Source organism: Vitis riparia, chromosome 10, assembly GCF_004353265.1.
Source record: "Vitis riparia cultivar Riparia Gloire de Montpellier isolate 1030 chromosome 10, EGFV_Vit.rip_1.0, whole genome shotgun sequence".
NCBI classification, from domain to species: Eukaryota; Viridiplantae; Streptophyta; class Magnoliopsida; order Vitales; family Vitaceae; genus Vitis; species Vitis riparia.
The window spans coordinates 19,241,032-19,259,641 of record NC_048440.1 but is presented as its reverse complement, the minus strand read 5'-3'; positions in this window follow the sequence as shown (position 1 = coordinate 19,259,641).

The window sequence follows — 18,610 nt, the reverse complement described above, 5'->3', positions numbered from 1 at the left end:
ATGATTCCTTTGGTGAATTTCTCTACAAAAATATAAAGAAAATTAGACTTAATGAATGAATCCCAAGGTGTTTTAGAAAATTATAAAATAAATAAACAAATTAAATTAACAAAATAATTAAGTAAATAATGATAATAATAATAATAATAATAATAATAATAAAGTGTCACGCAATCTATGCAACCATGCAATCATGTGAGCAACTCAATTCATGCAAAGAATGTCTAATGGGCCTCGAGTGTATCTAATGGACCTAAAGGGTCTAAGTGGACCAAAGACGGTGCCTAATGGGCCTAAGTGTGTCTAAGTGGGCCTAGGGTGGTGCCCAAGTGTATCTAAGTGAACCTAAAGTGTTTAAGTGGATCTAAGTGAACCTAAAGTGCCTAAATGGGTCTAAGTCTAAATTAGGGCTACCAAGAGTCACAATAGGGTTAAATGAATCCCTCAACCAAAGTCTCCAAGGTGGCTCAAGAAAGGTAAGTAGCGTAAGTAACTATGGGCCACCAAAGAACTACTATAAAGTATCGAACAAGTATTTAATAGGACATGTGCTAGGAGGACAAAATTGAGGGTCTACAAATATCTTCTAAAATTATAAAATTATAAAATTAGTTAAAATTGAGTAATTAAATTTTATGTCATTTTGAATATATTCACATTTTAATATTATACATATTTCATTTATTAATATATTTATACTTATATTTGATAATATCAAAGATAAAAAATTAATATTTTTATATATTGTAATTTTTAAAATTTTAATTTTAATAATATATAAATTATATATTTATGACATCATCGATTTGATAGCAATTCAACCATCGGTAAACATGAACCAATAACTTTTTCGGTTCAATAACCGATGAGAAAACATTGCTCTTATTATTTCTATATTTGAATGGATAAGATTAAATAATATTATTATTCTATATCTTGTGGCCACTATTGAATAGAAAAAATAAATAAATTATAGAATCCATAATATGTAGGGAATAAAATATATAAAAAAAGGTTAAATAGTAATAATAATAATAATAATAATAATAATATATATTATTATTATTATTATTATTTATCTTGTGGCAGATATTAAAATAGATAAAAAGACTCAAACCAGTTCTTATCTAGGTAAAGTAACTTCTTACCAACTAGGCAAATTAATGTTAATGAAAAATTTGCTTTAAGGTTTATTATTATGCAAGCCAAATTATATTTCAAGTTTTTCTTTATCTATCATTTATATTTCAAGTTTATATATATGAATAATCTACTTCTACACTTGAAAAGTAGAATGACATGTTGCGTAGATTATCATTTTAATAAGACAAATTTCTCGTCGTTAAGAAGAGAAAAGCTAGTTCTCGAAGAACGATGTGAAATTGTTTTGTGGTAATCAATAAAACTAGAAATTCAAAAGATTACTCATTTGTACGGACTTACAAATCAGCTACCAAATATTTTCACTGATGCAAAGAAAGTGACAATCATTTTTATCGATTGAGAACATTCCAATATGGATTAATGTCCTTAAAGGGCAATTAAATAATGAGTTTAACATACATCTGATGCGTTGTAGACTCGTTGGCTCAAAAGATTCATTCCCCAGAAGAGGAAACTAGGAAAGATATATAAAAAGTTAACTCTTGAAGAAGTTGCATCTAAAATGAGTTATTAAAATGATTGATCAATTTTAAGCAACCCTTAAAAAATCACAGTTTAAACAAGTAGCCCTCATGAGAGACATATATTATATAATTAACTCTTGAAATGTTATAAATACTTAATAATGATAAGATCTCAATTAGCTACTTAGCTACTTACATAAGAAAAATAGGATCAAAATACTTTTATTATTGATAATATATTTTCTTTTAAAGCGGTCAAATGGAAAGAAGCAATCCAAATACTATGGATTCTTTGGTAATTCTTGATCCCTAGTTATTTGAAGTTTTGTTACTATTATCTACTTTAAGACAAATTTACATAGGGTAGTGTTTTATTTTTTATTAAATAGAAAAAGTTAAAATATTTATTTATTTTTATTCAGATAAAAGTAATCTGTTAATATCAATCAATATAATTAAATTGAACTTAGTGATAACAAATTCACTCTAGTTATATTGGTTAACATAAACAGATTACTTTTTTACTGAATAAAAAAAATCAAATAGTTTACTATTTTTTATTCAGCTAAAAAAACAAATACCACTTTAATAACATTTTTCCTTTTTTTGAACTCATTTACCCATTGGTGATAATATTTAGAGAAAGTTTTTGATACAGACTTTTGAAAAAATAATAATACAAAAATTCAAATTTATAATATCTAAACTTAATTAGGATTTTATATAGTATTTATCCTTCTCTCCATCATTCAAATTTGATTACTATTTAATAATTATGTTGAGTAACTTGATCATAGCTAGAAGTAGTTCAGTTCTCTTGGATGGACTTTACCTTTCAAAGAAAATCAATGTGAATTAACAACACTGATTTCAAAGAAAGTTGATCTTTTTCATCATGAGAAATTTTAAAAAATTAGTTGAATTATATTGGGGTGAGTCGTTGGGAAATTTCCTGTTCCTGCTCAAGTGGGCGACAATTTGTCTTTCTTCATTTATTTATTTATTTAATTTGGGCTCGTCAATATTTTAAAAAATAAAAATAATAATTTAATATTATTATTCTCACAAGAAATCATTACTATATTATTTTTATTTTATAAGAATTCTTATTTGTCACCTTAACATTAATTTAAGAATGTTATTTTATATAATATTTATTCAAATAATAAATTTGATAGAAGTGGTTATACAGTGTAAGTAAGAAAACAAGAAAGACCGATGTTAAAATTTTCAAATTGAAAAAAAAAAATTGTTAAGATAATAGTAAAAAAAGTTTTAATTTGTTTATTTAAATAGAATTATGTTGGAAATAGTGGAAAGTTAAAAAAAAATCCTTTTAAAAATTTTAGGATATGTTGGTAACTGTATTAGAAATAAAAATTAAAATTAAATTTAAGAATAGTTTTTAAAAATTATTTTTTATTATTTTATAAAATAAAAATCTATTTAAAGATATAAAATATTTTTAAAAAATAATTAAAGATATTATCTAAAAACATCATGTTTTTGTTATTAAAAATAGAATTTTATTTCTTTTTATAACAATTTACGCATTGGAATGACTATGGCATATTTGATCTTTCATCATCAAATTTTAGAAAAATGTCCGTGTGACAGACTTGGTTACTGTGCATTAATTATTGGACATTCTTTCCGTCTTTTAGATTACTTTTTCAAATTCTCTAAAAACTGTCCATTCTTTTTCTAATCCCGACCAACTTTCACTTTCTAAAAAAGCCCAATTAGGTCTTGGGCAGAGAAAATCGCCACCCGTTCATGCACCTTGAGATAGCCTTAACCCTAAATCGGTAAATCCTATTTTAATTATGCATTCTTGGACTTTGATTTTTTAAAACGTTGATTAAAAGGACTCCATGTATGATATTTTTGGGCTAAAGAACTACCCGTTGACGTGATATCACTTTGCTCATTCTTAATTCAGAAACTAAGAAACACGTTCATGCATGCAGTCTTCCCATTGTAAACTGCACTAGTTCCAACTTCCACATGACTGATTTGACGTTAGAATTCGAGCACTGATCTGATTTTTCATTGACTTACCTCTTTTTATATACGTATGATTTCCTTTTAATTAAGGTCAACCCACAACCAACTACCCATTATTAGAGTATTCATTATAATAGATTTTCTTCCTATTTTAAATTCTTCTAATTAGTTATAATTTCCTATTTTTGTGTTTTGAGTAGATTATTTCATATTTTTATATTTTAGGTTTGTATATATATATATATTCATTCTTAATTAATGAAAAAGTCACGTGATTGTTTTTTAATAATTTTCTCTCTCCTTTCACATGGCATCAGAGTCTAATCTTCTTAGTGTATTTTCTTTTTCTTTTTTCCCCCCAAAAATTAGAAGAACTCTACAACCACTGTCCTCAATGACTTCACTCTCAAAATCCTCACCATTCATTCCTTACAATCAATCTCTCCAATATCACCAAATTGTCATCCACCAATTATCTCACATGGAGCCTTCAAATCCAATCTCTTCTTGAAGGTTATGATCTTCATCACTTCATTGATGACACTCATACTCCACCACCACCCACCGTTACCATCAGTGGTGTTGCATCCCCAAATCCGACATACACAACCTAAAAGCGTCAGGATTGTCTCATCTTTAGCGCTCTCTTTGGTGCTATCTCCGTTTCACTACAACCGCTTGCCCGCACCACCACTTCCCTTGATCATGGCAAATCTTAGCCAATATCTATGTCAAACCATTTCATGGTCATATTAAACAATTGAAGGAACAATTACAACGGTGTACCAAAGGCTCTCTAACTTATTGGACTTATGCCTTTGCCAGTGTTGTATGTCTCATCGAATGTATGCCCACACCCACACTACATCTTTCATCTCCTTTTGACAAACTCTTTGAATCTCCACCCAACTACACTAAACTTCGGGTGTTCGGTTGCTTATGTTATCCGTGGTTTCGTCCTTATTCTCAACATAAACTTGACTTTTGTTCCACTCATTGTGTTTTTCTTGGTTACTCTTTAACACAAAGTGCTTATATTGTCTATCTTGATCATCATCCAATTTCCTCAGTAAATCAATTGCCGACGCTCTTACTAAACCTCTTCCACAAAGCCACTTCCAAGAATTACAGGTCAAGATTGGCGTCTCCCCTGGAGCTCCATCTTGAGGGGGCATATTAGAGAATTCATTACAATAGATTTTCTTTCTATTTTTAAATTCTTCTAATTAGTTATAACTTCCTATTTTTGTTGTAATCCCCTAATTTTAGGATTGTTTCCTATTTTTATGTTTTAGGTAGATTGTTTCCTATTTTTGTGTTTTAGGTTTGTGTATATATATATATATATATTTTTAATCAATAAAAAAGTCAAGCCATTATTTCTTAATAATCCTCTCTCTACTTCATCAACCATGGTTCATTATAAAGACGATTTGATCGTCACAACACCAATTCCATTAATTATTAGGAACAGGACGGTGGCTGGACGTGGTTTTGAAATTGGAAGGGAGGAGTAGGTGGCATTTAATGCCTTACCCAACAAATCAAACCAGACACCACCAAGCTAATCCCAAGTCTAGTTTTAATTTTAATTTAGATAGACAAAAACAGTGTGAATCAGTAGTGGAGTCATCCCTGTTGAGGCCTTGTGTCCCAGTGATCCACATAGCTGCCAAATGGACGCACGTTTTCAACCAAGATGGAGTTCTGGTTCAATTGTCTCTGCAAAAGATGTCCGGACACACCCTTCGATGGTTTTGTCAGCCATGGCTAGAGAGATTAAGCAGTTGGCCTTTTACTAGGTATATCAAGCTTACCTTCCTCCTTGTGTGAAGGTCCATATATATAGTGTCAGAAGCTCTGCCTCCCTCTTTAATGGTGGAAAGACTTTTTGGCTCGTCATGATGCCTCTAAGTAGTTGCAGGGCTATCATCACCCTACGGGCGGCTGTCAGAGATCGTGGGAGGTGACTTGTCATCATTCCTGTCTTTTCGCTCTGCAGGCGGCGGAACGTGGGCTGTGGTAGGCTGTCGGAATGACATAGCAAGACATGCTTACTTTAGTCAACGATCCGGATAACATATCCGAATAGTATATGCTATCGTTCGGGTGTGGTGTTCGCAAGTGCCGTGTGCTTCTCCTTGAGGAAGTCCGAATAGGGGAGCGCGCCATGTGTCCTCTTGGGGGAGTCCGGATGGAGTTGCTCCGGACAGCGATGCGCACCACGTGTCATCAGGGGAAGGGGCCCCTACAATCACCATGGAAGTGGTATAATAATCTTGTGCATGGGTCCATATCAAGGTTAGCTAGTATGAAGCATTAAATATTAACATCACTATCCATATTTTTAGCACATGAAAATGAGGTGTTTAGTATGGGAAAATGAAGGGTTAGAATGAACATCTTATTCATTTTCTCTTTCATTCTCTTATTTGAATAACTTAAATGACGGTGAAAGTTATTTCTTCAGTAATTCATCTTATCTAGGAGGTATTTAAGTTTTTAGTGAAAGTTATTTTTAAAAATTTTAAAACTAAACACTTTTAGATAAGTTGTTTTTAAAATGATTTTTTATTTGATTTTGTAAAAACACAAATTATAAATTCAATTTATACAATATAAACTAAATTTAATTCACATCTTAGTAAAAAAAAAATTAAATTAAAAATAAATAGTTTTTAATAAAATATAAATATTAATAATATGATAAAATCATAAATTATATATATTTTTATAAATATTATAAAAATATAGATACTAACATTAATTGATTTATTTTCTTAAAAATAAATAATATTAATAATTCAAAATTAATAATTTCTAATTATATTTATATGTTTTTATAAATATTAGAAGAATATGGATATTAAGTTTGAAAAGTTAAATGACATGTAGAATTAGTGTGTAGTTTGATTTATTTAAAATAAAGAATAATTATTTAAAATTAATCATTGTTAATACTATTATATTTTAAATGAATATAAAACAAATAAAATTCAATATTTTAAGGTATAAATGAGCCAAAATTTCCATTCTATGCATATATTTATTACTCAATCATGAAGATGATATACTAAATTATTTAATGTAATTTACAATTAATTAATCAGTTTTTTGGATTTCAAATAATAATTCTTAAAAATTACAAGATTTATTAAAGAATTTAAAACATCAATTATGTCTGTTATTTTTTATAGTCATTATATATAATTTTGAGTTTTAAATTATTTTTAAAAATTGTTTCTTAAAAACAACAACCAAGTAGTGGTATAAATTTTTGAAAACAATTTTGTTTTTAAATCACAAGACCAAAGAGTTTTTTATTATTGAACAAAAAAAAAAAAACCCTCTCAAGGATTTTTTTAAATGAAAGTAAAAAATTATTTCAAACCATATACAATGTGAGATTTTTTATATATAAAAAAAAAACCATATATATAGATATTATTGGTAACTTATTCCTTTTTTTCATTTTCATTCCTATTTTTACTTAACATTGAAATGAAAACAAATTATCGTTCCTATGTTCATTCAAACACAAAAATAGAAATTACAAAATTCATTAATATCATCTTCATAGATTTCTTTTTCATCCATTCTTAATCCATACCTAAAAATTACTTTGTTTCATGCTATTTTCATCAATGTACATAGGAGACTTAGAGGGTTTTTGTTTTTGTTTTTTTTTACTTTTTGTTGAAAACAATTTATTTTCAAACTTTAGACCGTTTTTTTTTTTTTTAACTTTTTTATGACTTATTATAAATTTTTTGTTGAATAGAAAAAAAAAATCAAAATATTTGACTTTTTTTAAATAGAAAAAACAACATTTTAGTTTTTCTTTATTTTATAATGCTTAATAAAAATAAAATATTATAAAAACAAACAACTTATTACTTAACACTATTAAGCATTAAAGTTATATTTAAAATTAAAAAAAAAAACAAAACAAAACAAAACAAATATCATCTTAGCCTAGATAATTCCAATCCAAAACCCAAATTAGTAGTCCAAATGGAAGCCCAAATCATACCATAACAAACCCAAAATAATTGCAAGCCCAAATCAGGATAAAATAAAAAACTGAGCTCAAGTATATACAAACTTTAAGCCCAAATGAATTTAGTGTCCAATCCAAAGCAAAAATTAAAACTTAAATCAATAGGCCAAGCACAAAGATCATATTAAAAATCCAAACCCAAACCCATGTCAATGAGGCCCAAATCAATAATCAAAGCCCAAAATCAAATCAAACTACTAAAGCACAGGATCAAATTACCAAGACCCAAGATCCAAATCAAATAACCAAGACTCATAATCCAAAAGAAATAACCAAGGCCCAAGCACAATTTAAAATTCAGTAGTTAAATTGAGCTAAGCTCATAAACAAGCCTATTGAATTAAATGTCACAGACACAAAATTCAAAACAATATACAAACCCAAAAACAGGCTCAAATCCAAAGTAGGCCCAAAATAATTACTTCAACCCAAAATAATTATTCCCAAAACCAAAACCCAATAGCAAGCCCAATTCAAAATTCAAACTCAAATCAAGCAAATTAAAAGACTAAGCCCAAAGTCCATCACTTATGATACACATTAGGAAATGGAATACTTCAAATCAAAATACAAATCTAAAATCCCTAATCCAAAGAAATCAAAACCTAACCAACTCAAAGTTCCCAATCAAAACCCTAGATTAATAACTAGGCACTTGTAAATCCTCAAGACATTGGCAAATAATGGTAACAAAATTGATGAGGAGTGTCAATAGGTGAAGGAATGAGGGGATGATAACATCATAGATGGTTACAGGGTGATGGTAAGAGGTAGTGTCGACATAATGAGACTGTGGTTGGAGGCATGACGACAATGACTATGGCATGATAGTGTCAAAACATAGGAGATGATAGAAAAGGTGCAAGGAAGAAAGAGATAGAGAGAAGAAGAGAAATAGGATAATAATGGCGATATGACAATGAAAATAATGGTGGTCATGGACAAGGAGGAAAATGTCGCAATATTTCGGCGATATTGTGTATCGAAGGGTATCGACACGATATTTCATGGAGAAATATCGATTCGGCGATATTTCGGGATAAATCTCGAGAAATCGGCTATATATCGCGATATATCGGCGACTTTCCTCGATATATCGCATGGTCAACAGAGTCAAACGCGTTACAGTGAAGTCAAATGTGCTATAGTGCCGCTACAGTGCGCCTCCCCTTTTGCTTGAAATTGCTTCCGAGGGGATTTGAACCAAGGTTTGGGGTTCACTCCACTTGCCATCTGGGCTAATTTGCCCTTGTAATAGAAAGTGCACCAAACATATATATACTTAAACTCATTATATAAAGAAAATATTAAAAGAATATTTTAAAGAGTAAATTAATTATAATTAAATGCAAAATTTTCTTTTAATTACTTGCCAAAAATATAAAAATTATATAATTTTCTTCATAATGTTTTTAATATCATTAATAATTAATTAAATATTAAAAATTATATATATCATAATTTATTTTATATTGTTTAATACAATTGAATTAAATGGATCATATTTTAATATTAATATGTATTTTAAAATTAGACATATTATAATCAAATATCATAATATTATATGTAATTTAATAATAAATGTAAACTTATAAAATTCATATTTTTATCGATGCATAAGATATTATTATCAAATATGATAAATCATGTTATACATATATCAAAATTTTCAATAAAATAACTTTAAAATGTCTATTATACTTCTAATTATATTATTATGAGGTTTTCCTTACATTTTCATGACTTTTTAACAATTTTAAGCTTACCGATATTTTTTTCCAAAATATCCGCCGATATATCTTTGATATATCCGATATATTTGTAAAATCGAAGTACTGATATATCCGTGATTACCGATATTTTCATCCTTGGTTATGGATATGATGGTCTTGAAAGAGTTTTTTTTATTCATTTTTATTTTTATTTAAAAAAAAAAGAATTAACAAGCCTAAGTTTTGAGTAAAAATTCTATATGCTTGATTTGAAACTTCCAAAAATTTTGAACTTTGTTCATGATAGAGGATCACATTTTCTTAAAGTATTAAGAAGATAATTGAGGAGCACATGGTATTGAGAAATTCACTAAGGAGCCCACTAAGGACTATGTGATACGATGAAAATTGATTAAAACTATTGAAAATGTTGAAAAAATCCCTAAAAATGATATAATAAGTAATAATAGATATTTTAATAGAAAATAATATGTGTATGCTATAATTTATTACATTTGATAATAATATGGTATGTGTTGGTAAAAAAATATGAATTTAATAAGTGTACATTTATTAAAATGATTAATCAATTTTAAGCGACCCTTAAAAAGTCATAGTTTAAACAAGTAGCCCTCGTGAGAGACATATAAAAAGTCATAATTTAAACAAGTAGCCCCATGAGAGACACATTATATAATTAGCTCTTGAAATGTTATAAATACTTAATAATGATAAGATCTCAATTAGCTACTTAGCTACTTACATAGGAAAAATAGGATCAAAATACTTTTATTATTGATAATATATTTTCTTTTAAAGTGGTCAAATGGAAAGAAGCAATCCAAATACTATGGATTCTTGGTAATTCTTGATCCCTAGTTATTTGAAGTTTTGTTACTATTATCTATTTTAAGACAAATCTACATAGAGTGGTGTTTTATTTTTTATTAAATAGAAAAAGTTAAAATATTTGATTTTTTTATTAAAATAAAAGTAACCTGTTAATATCAATCAATATAAGTAAACTGAATTTAGAGATAATAAATTCACTCTAGTTATATTAGTTAACATAAACAGATTACTTTTAATTGAATAAAAAAAATCAAATATTTTACCATTTTTTATTCAGCTAAAAAAACAAATACCACCTTAATGACATTTTTCCTTTTTTTTGAACTCATTTACCCATTGGTGATAATATTTAGAGAAAGTTTTTGATAGACTTTTGAAAAAATAATAATAAAAAAACTCAAATTTATAATATCTAAATTTAATTAGGATTTTATATAGTATTTATCCTTCTCTCCATCATTCAAATTTGATTACTATTTTCTCTCCATCATTCAAATTTGATTACTATTTAATAATTGTGTTAAGTAACCTGATCATAGCTAGAAGTAGTTCCGTTCTCTTGGATGGACTTTACCTTTCAAAGAAAATCAATGTGAAGTAACACTGATTTCAAAGAAAGTTGATCTTTTTCATCATGAGAAATTTTAAAAAATTAACTGAATTATATTGGGGTGAGTCGTTGGGAAATTTCCTGTTCTTGCTCAAGTGGGCGACAATTTGTTTTTTTTTTAAAAAAAATTAATAATTTAATATTATTATTCTCACAAGAAATCATTACTATATTATTTTTATTTTATAAAAATTCTTATTTTTCACCTTAACATTAATTTAAGAATGTTATTTTATATAATATTTATTCAAATAATAAATTTGATAGAAGTGGTTAATCAGTGTAAGTAAGAAAGCAATAAAGCCCGGTGTTAAAATTTTCAAATTGAAAAAAAAATGTTAAGATAATAGTAAAAAAATGTTTTAATTTGTTTATTTAAATAAAATTATGTTAGAAATAGTGGAGAGTAAAAAAAAAATCCTTTTATAAATTTTAGGGTATATTGGTAACTGTATTAGAAATAAAAAATAAAATTAAATATAAGAACAGTTTTTAAAAATTATTTTTTATTGTTTTATAAAATAAAAATCTATTTAAAAATCTAAAATATTTTTAAAAAACAACTAAAAAATATTATCTAATAACATTATGTTTTTGTTATTAAAAATAGAATTTTATTTCTTTTTATAACAATTTACGCATTGGAATGACTATGACATATTTGATCTTTCATCATCAAATTTTAGAAAAATGTCCGTGTGACACACATGGTTACTGTGCATTAATTATTGGACATTCTTTCCGTCTTTTAGACTACTTTTTCAAATTCTCTGAAATCTGTACATTCTCTTTCTAATCCCGACCAACTTTCACTTTCTAAAAAAGCCCAATTAGGTCTTGGGCAGAGAAAATCGCCACCCGTTCATGCACCTTGAGATAGCCTTAACCCTAAATCCTATCTTAATTATGTATTCTTGGACTTTGATTTTTAAAACGTTGATTAAAAGGATTCCATGTATGATATTTTTGGGCTAAAGAACTACCCGTTGACGTGATATCGCTTTGCTCATTCTTAATTCAGAAACTAAGAAGCACGTTCATGCATGCAGTCTTCCCATTGTAAGCTGCACCAATTCCAACTTCCACATGACTGATTTGACGTTAGAATTTGAGCACTAATCTGATTTTTCATTGCCTTACCTCTTTTTATTTACGTATGATTTCCTTCTAATTAAGGTCAGCCTACAACCAACTACCCGTTATTAGAGAATTTATTATAATAGATTTTTTTTCTATTTTTAAATTCTTCTAATTAGTTATAATTTCCTATTTTTGTATTTTGGGTAGATTGTTTCCTATTTTTATATTTTAGGTTTGTATATATATATTCATTCTTAATTAATGAAAAAGTCAAGTCATTGTTTTTTAATAATTTTCTCTCTACTTTCACATGGCATTAGAGCCTAATCTTTTTGGGTGTATTTTCTTTTTCTTTTTTTCCCCGAAAAACTAGAAGAACTCTACAACCACTCTCCTCAATGACTTCACTCTCAAGATCCTCACCATCCATTCCTTACAATCAATCTCTCCAATATCATCAAATTGTCATCCACCAATTATCTCACATGGAGCCTTCAAATCCAATCTCTTCTTGAAGGTTATGATCTTCATCACTTCATTGATAACACTCTTACTCCACCACCACGCACCATTACCATCACTGGTGTTGCATCCCCAAATATGACATACACAACTTGAAAGCGTTAGGATCGTCTCATCTTTAGCGCTCTCCTTGGTGTTATCTCCGTTTCACTACAACCGCTTATTGCTCGCACCACCACTTCCCTTGATGCATGGCAAACCTTAGCCAATATCTATGTCAAACCATTTCGTGGTCATATTAAATAATTGAAGGAACAATTACAGCAGTGTACCAAAGACTCTCTAACTTATTGGACTTACGCCTTTGCCACTGCTGTATGTCTCATCAACTGTATGCCCACACCCACACTACATCTCTTATTTCCTTTTGACAAACTCTTTGAGTCTCCACCCAACTACACTAAACTTCGGGTGTTCGGTTGCTTATGTTATCCGTGATTTCGTCCTTATTCTCAACATAAACTTGACTTTTGTTCCACTCATTGTGTTTTTCTTGGTTACTCTTTAACACATAGTGCCTATATTATCTATCTTGATCATCATCCAATTTCCTCAGTAAATCAACTTACCGACGCACTTACTAAACCTTTTCCACAAAGCCACTTCCAAGAATTACAGGTCAAGATTGGCGTCTCCTCTGGAGCTCCATCTTGAGGGGGCATATTAGAGAATTCATTACAATAGATTTTCTTTCTATTTTTAAATTCTTCTAATTAGTTGTAATTTCTTATTTTTGTTGTAATCCCCTAATTTTAGGATTGTTTCCTATTTTTGTGTTTTAGGTTTGTGTATATATATTCGTTCTTAATCAATGAAAAAATCAAGCCATTGTTTCTTAATAATCCCCTCTCTACTTCAACACCCATGGTTCATTATAAAGATGATTTGATCGTCACAACACCAATTCCATTAATTATTGGGAATAGGACGGTGGCTGGACGTGGTTTTGAAATTGGAAGGAAGGAGTAGGTGGCATTTAATGTCTTACCCAACAAATCAAACCAGACACCACCAAGCTAATCCCAAGTCTAGTTTTAATTTTAATTTAGATGGACAAAAGTAGTGTGAATCAATAGTGGAGTCATCACCATGAAAGCGGTATAATAATCTTGTGCATGGGTCCATATCAAGGTTAGCTAGTATGAAGCATTAAATATTAACATCACTATCCATATGTTTAGCACATGAAAATGAGGTGTTTGGTATGGGAAAATGAAGGGTTTGAATGAACATCTTATTCATTTTCTCTTTCATTCTCTTATTTGAATAACATAAATGACGGTGAAAGTTATTTCTTCAGTAATTCATCTTATCTAGGAGGTATTTAAGTTTTTAGTGTAAATTATTTTTAAAATTTTTAAAACTAAACACTTTTAGATAAGTTGTTTTTAAAAATGATTTTTTATTTTGATTTTGTAAAAAACACAAATTATGAATTCAATTTATATAATATAAACTAAATTTAATTCACATCTCATTAAAAATAAAAAGACATTTTTAAATTATAAATAAATTAAAAATAAATAGTTTTTAATAAAATATGAATATTAATCATATGATAAAACCATAAATTATATATATATATATATATATATATATATATATATATATTATATATATATATATATATATATTATATATATATAGGACCATGTAGGCGGTACAAAATAAAAAAGAAAATAAAAAACATAAAATTAAATCAAAGCATAATTAAAAACCATCCATATAGGAGGTAATCAAAAACATACTTATATTACATAAGGAGAATATCTTACAACGGATCAAGGTAGGAAAGCTTGAAGAAAGCTTGAAGGCTTAAAGGGATTACATGATGAGAGAGAAAGAAGAGAGAAGGGAGAGCATAAGCTTAGAGAGAGAAACTAGGCGGAAAATAAGCTGTTAAATAAGCTGTAAAATAAGCTCTTCAAACAAGAGGAATATCCAGATTATCCTAGTAAGCGTGTTAATAACACTAAGAGCACAGAGTCCTTTGAATTTTCCAAGGAATTCCAAGAAAATCCCCAAATCAACCAAGCCTTTGTTGATAGGATTAACCAGAAGATTAAGGATAATCTTGTCGCCCCTTTGACTGTTCAGCCTCATATGAGAATCAATATGGTTAAAGGTGATATTAGTTCAGAAGAAGAAGCTGATGAACTAATTAAGATGTTTGAGGAACCCCATAATCAAATTATTAACAATTTAGAAACCTTTAAGACTAGGAATTACTATCCTAGACCTACTTTTCCTGACATGCAGTTTGAGGAAAGAAATCAGTATACTCAAGCCTCATACACCAGTGGTACTATCTATGAATGGAACATAGACGGTATGACCGAGTATAACATACTCACTAAGCTTCAAGAAATGACCATGGTAAGCACAGCCTATAAGTTAAACAATAGACTGCCAGATCATGCTGTAGCTCAGACCATTGTTGCTGGGTTTACAGGTCAGCTTAAGGGTTGGTGGGATAATTATCTCACTTTTGATGATAGAAATAGTATCCTTAAAGCCTATAGGATTAATGAGAATAGTGAAATTGTTAAGGACGAAGATGGCCAAGATATAGAGGATGCAGTGGTTACTCTAATCTACTCAATATCCAAGCATTTCATTGGAGATCCTGCAAAAATTAAGGATAAAACTGCAGATCTCTTAACCAACCTTAAGTGTCCTAAGCTTCATGACTTTAGGTGGTATAAGGAAGTCTTCCTAACCAAAGTCATGCTAAGGTCAGATTGTAACCAGTCTTTTTGGAAAGAAAAATTCATCTCAGGATTGCCCAAGCTTTTCTCTGAGAGAATTAAGATCAAGATAAGGGAACAGTATAATGGTCAAATCCCTTATGATAAGCTAACCTATGGTGAGATTATAAGCATTGTCACAGCTGAAGGGATTAAGTTGTGCAATGACTTCAAGCTTAAGCAACAAATGAAGAATGAGTAGAAAATCTACAAGAATGAATTTGGTTCATTCTGTAGCCAGTTTGGTTTCAGCCAAAAGGAAACTATGCCTCCCTCTAAGCAAAAGCCAAGCAGGAAGCCTAGCAAAGATAAGTTTTACCACAGTAAGAGAGGTACCTATGACAACTATAGGATGAATGATACTAAGCAGTCAAGACACGTCCAAAGGAGAGCCAACAAGGATACCCAGAAAAAGGTAGAAACCCCTTTAGATGTCAAGCCAATTATCTGTTTTAAATGTGGCAAAGTCGGCCATTATAAAAAAGATTGTAGAGTTAAGCAAAAGATTAATAACTTAAGTGTCTCAGATGACCTGAAAAATATGCTTTGTAAGGTAATGTTAAGCTCCACAGATTCTGAATCAAGGACTGATTCAGATAATGAAGATGACATTAATCAACTAGACAGTAGTGGTGAAGTTTCTAGGCAATCTTCTAGTGACCAAGCCGTTTGTATTAAAGGTAATTGTAATTGTCGTCCTAAAACTATAAATGTCATAAGCCAAGATCAGGAATTCATCCTAGATACTTTAAGAAAAGTTGAAGATGAAAAGACTAAGCAAAATCTCTATGAAGTTTTTAAGAAATCTATTGTTAAGGTAGAAGCCAAGAAGACTGTTAATCCTTATAACCTTAATGATATCTTAAACAGGTTTGACCAACAGTCTCCCAAGGAAGTCAGCATTAAGGAACTTCATGAAGAAGTTAAGCAGCATAAAAAGGAGATTAAGGAGTTAAGACAATTCATAAGTCTAGGTCTCTCTGATCTTCAAGATCAAATCAATAGAATTGTCAACCAAGGAAACCTCATGGATATTCCAGAATCTTCTCAAGTTAATGATAATGAGACAAATAATTTTCTGAATACTGTGAGTAGGGTTATCTTCCAAAGGTGGGAAATCTCCCTTACTATAGTAGTCATATATATATATATATATATATATATATATATATATATATATATATATATATATATATATATTTATAAATATTATAAAAATATAGATATATTAACATTAATTGATTTATTTTCTTAAAAATAAATAATATTAATAATTCAAAATTAATAATTTCTAATTATATTTATATGTTTTTATAAATATTATAAGAATATGGATATTAAGTTTGAAAAGTTAAATGACATGTAGAATTAGTGTGTACTTTGATTTATTTAAAATAAAGAATAATTATTTAAAATTAATCATTGTTAATACTATTATATTTTAAATGAATATAAAACAAATAAAATTCAATATTTTAAGGTATAAATGAGCCAAAATTTTCATTCTGTGCATATATTTATTACTCAATCATGAAGATGATATACTAAATTATTTAATGTAATTTACAATTAATTAATCAGTTTTTTGGATTTCAAATAATAATTCTTAAAAATTACAAGATTTATTAAAGAATTTAAAACATCAATTATGTCTATTATTTTTTATAGTCATTATATATAATTTTGAGTTTTAAATTATTTTTAAAAATTGTTTCTTAAAAACAACAACCAAGTAGTGGTATAAATTTTTAAAAACAATTTTGTTTTTAAATCACATGACCAAATAGTTTTTTATTATTGAACAAAAAAAAAAAAAAAAAAAAAACTCTCAAGGATTTTTTTAAATGAAAATAAAAAAATTATTTCAAACCATATACAATGTGAGATTTTTTAAATAAAAAAATAAAAATTAAACCATATATATAGATATTATTGGTAACTTATTTCTTTTTTCCATTTTCATTCCTATTTTTACTTAACATTGAAATGAAAACAAATTATCATCTCAACTTTACATTCCTATGTTCATTCAAACACAAAAATAGAAATTACCAAATTCATTAATATCATCTCCTCATCTAGATTTCTTTTTCATCCATTCTTAATCCATACCTAAAAATTACTTTGTTTCATGGTATTTTTATCAATGTACATAGGAGACTTAGAGGGTTTTTGTTTTTTTAACTTTTTGTTGAAAACAATTTATTTTCAAACTTTAAATTTTTTTTTTTTTTTTAACTTTTTTATGACTTATTATAAATTTTTTGTTGAATAGAAAAAAAAAATCAAAATATTTGACTTTTTCTAAATAGAAAAAACAACATTTTAGTTTTTCTTTATTTTATAATGCTTAATAAAAATAAAATATTATAAAAAAAACAACTTATTACTTAACACTATTAAACATTAAAGTTATGTTTAAAATTAAGTAAAAAAAAACAAAACAAATACCATCTTAGCCTAGATAATTCCAATCCAAAACCCAAATTAAGCAGTCCAAATGGAAGCCCAAATCATACCATAACAAACCCAAAATAATTGCAAGCCCAAATCAGGATAAAATAAAAAACTGAGCTCAAGTATATACAAACTTTAAGCCCAAATGAATTTAGTGTCCAATCCAAAGCAAAAATTAAAACTTAAATCAATAGGCCAAGCACAAAGATCATATTAAAAATCCAAACCCAAACCCATGTCAATGAGGCCCAAATCAATAATTAAAGCCCAAAATCAAATCAAACTACTAAAGCACAGGATCAAATTACCAAGACCCAAGATCCAAATCAAATAACCAAGACTCATAATCCAAAAGAAATAACCAAGGCCCAAGCTCAATTTAAAATTCAGTAGTTAAATTGAGCTAAGCTCATAAACAAGCCTATTGTATTAAATGTCACAGGCACAAAATTCAAAACAATATACAAACCCAAAAACAGGCTCAAATCCAAAGTAGGCCCAAAATAATTACTCCAACCCAAAATAATTATTCCCAAAACCAAAATCCAATAGCAAGCCCAATTCAAAATTCAAACTCAAATCAAGCAAATTAAAAGACTAAGCCCAAAGCCCATCACTTATGATACACATTAGGAAATGGAATACTTCAAATCAAAATACAAATCTAAAATCCCTAATCCAAAGAAATCAAAACCTAACCAACTCAAAGTTCCCAATCAAAACCCTAGATTAATAACTAGGCACTTGTAAATCCTCAAGATATTGACAAATAATGGTAACATAATTGATGAGAAGTGTCGATAGGTGAAGGAAGGAGAGGATGATAACATCATAGATGGTTAGGGGTGATGGTAAGAGGTAGTGTCGACATAATGAGACTGTGGTTGGAGGCATGACGACAACTACTATGGCATGATAGTGTCAAAACATAGGAG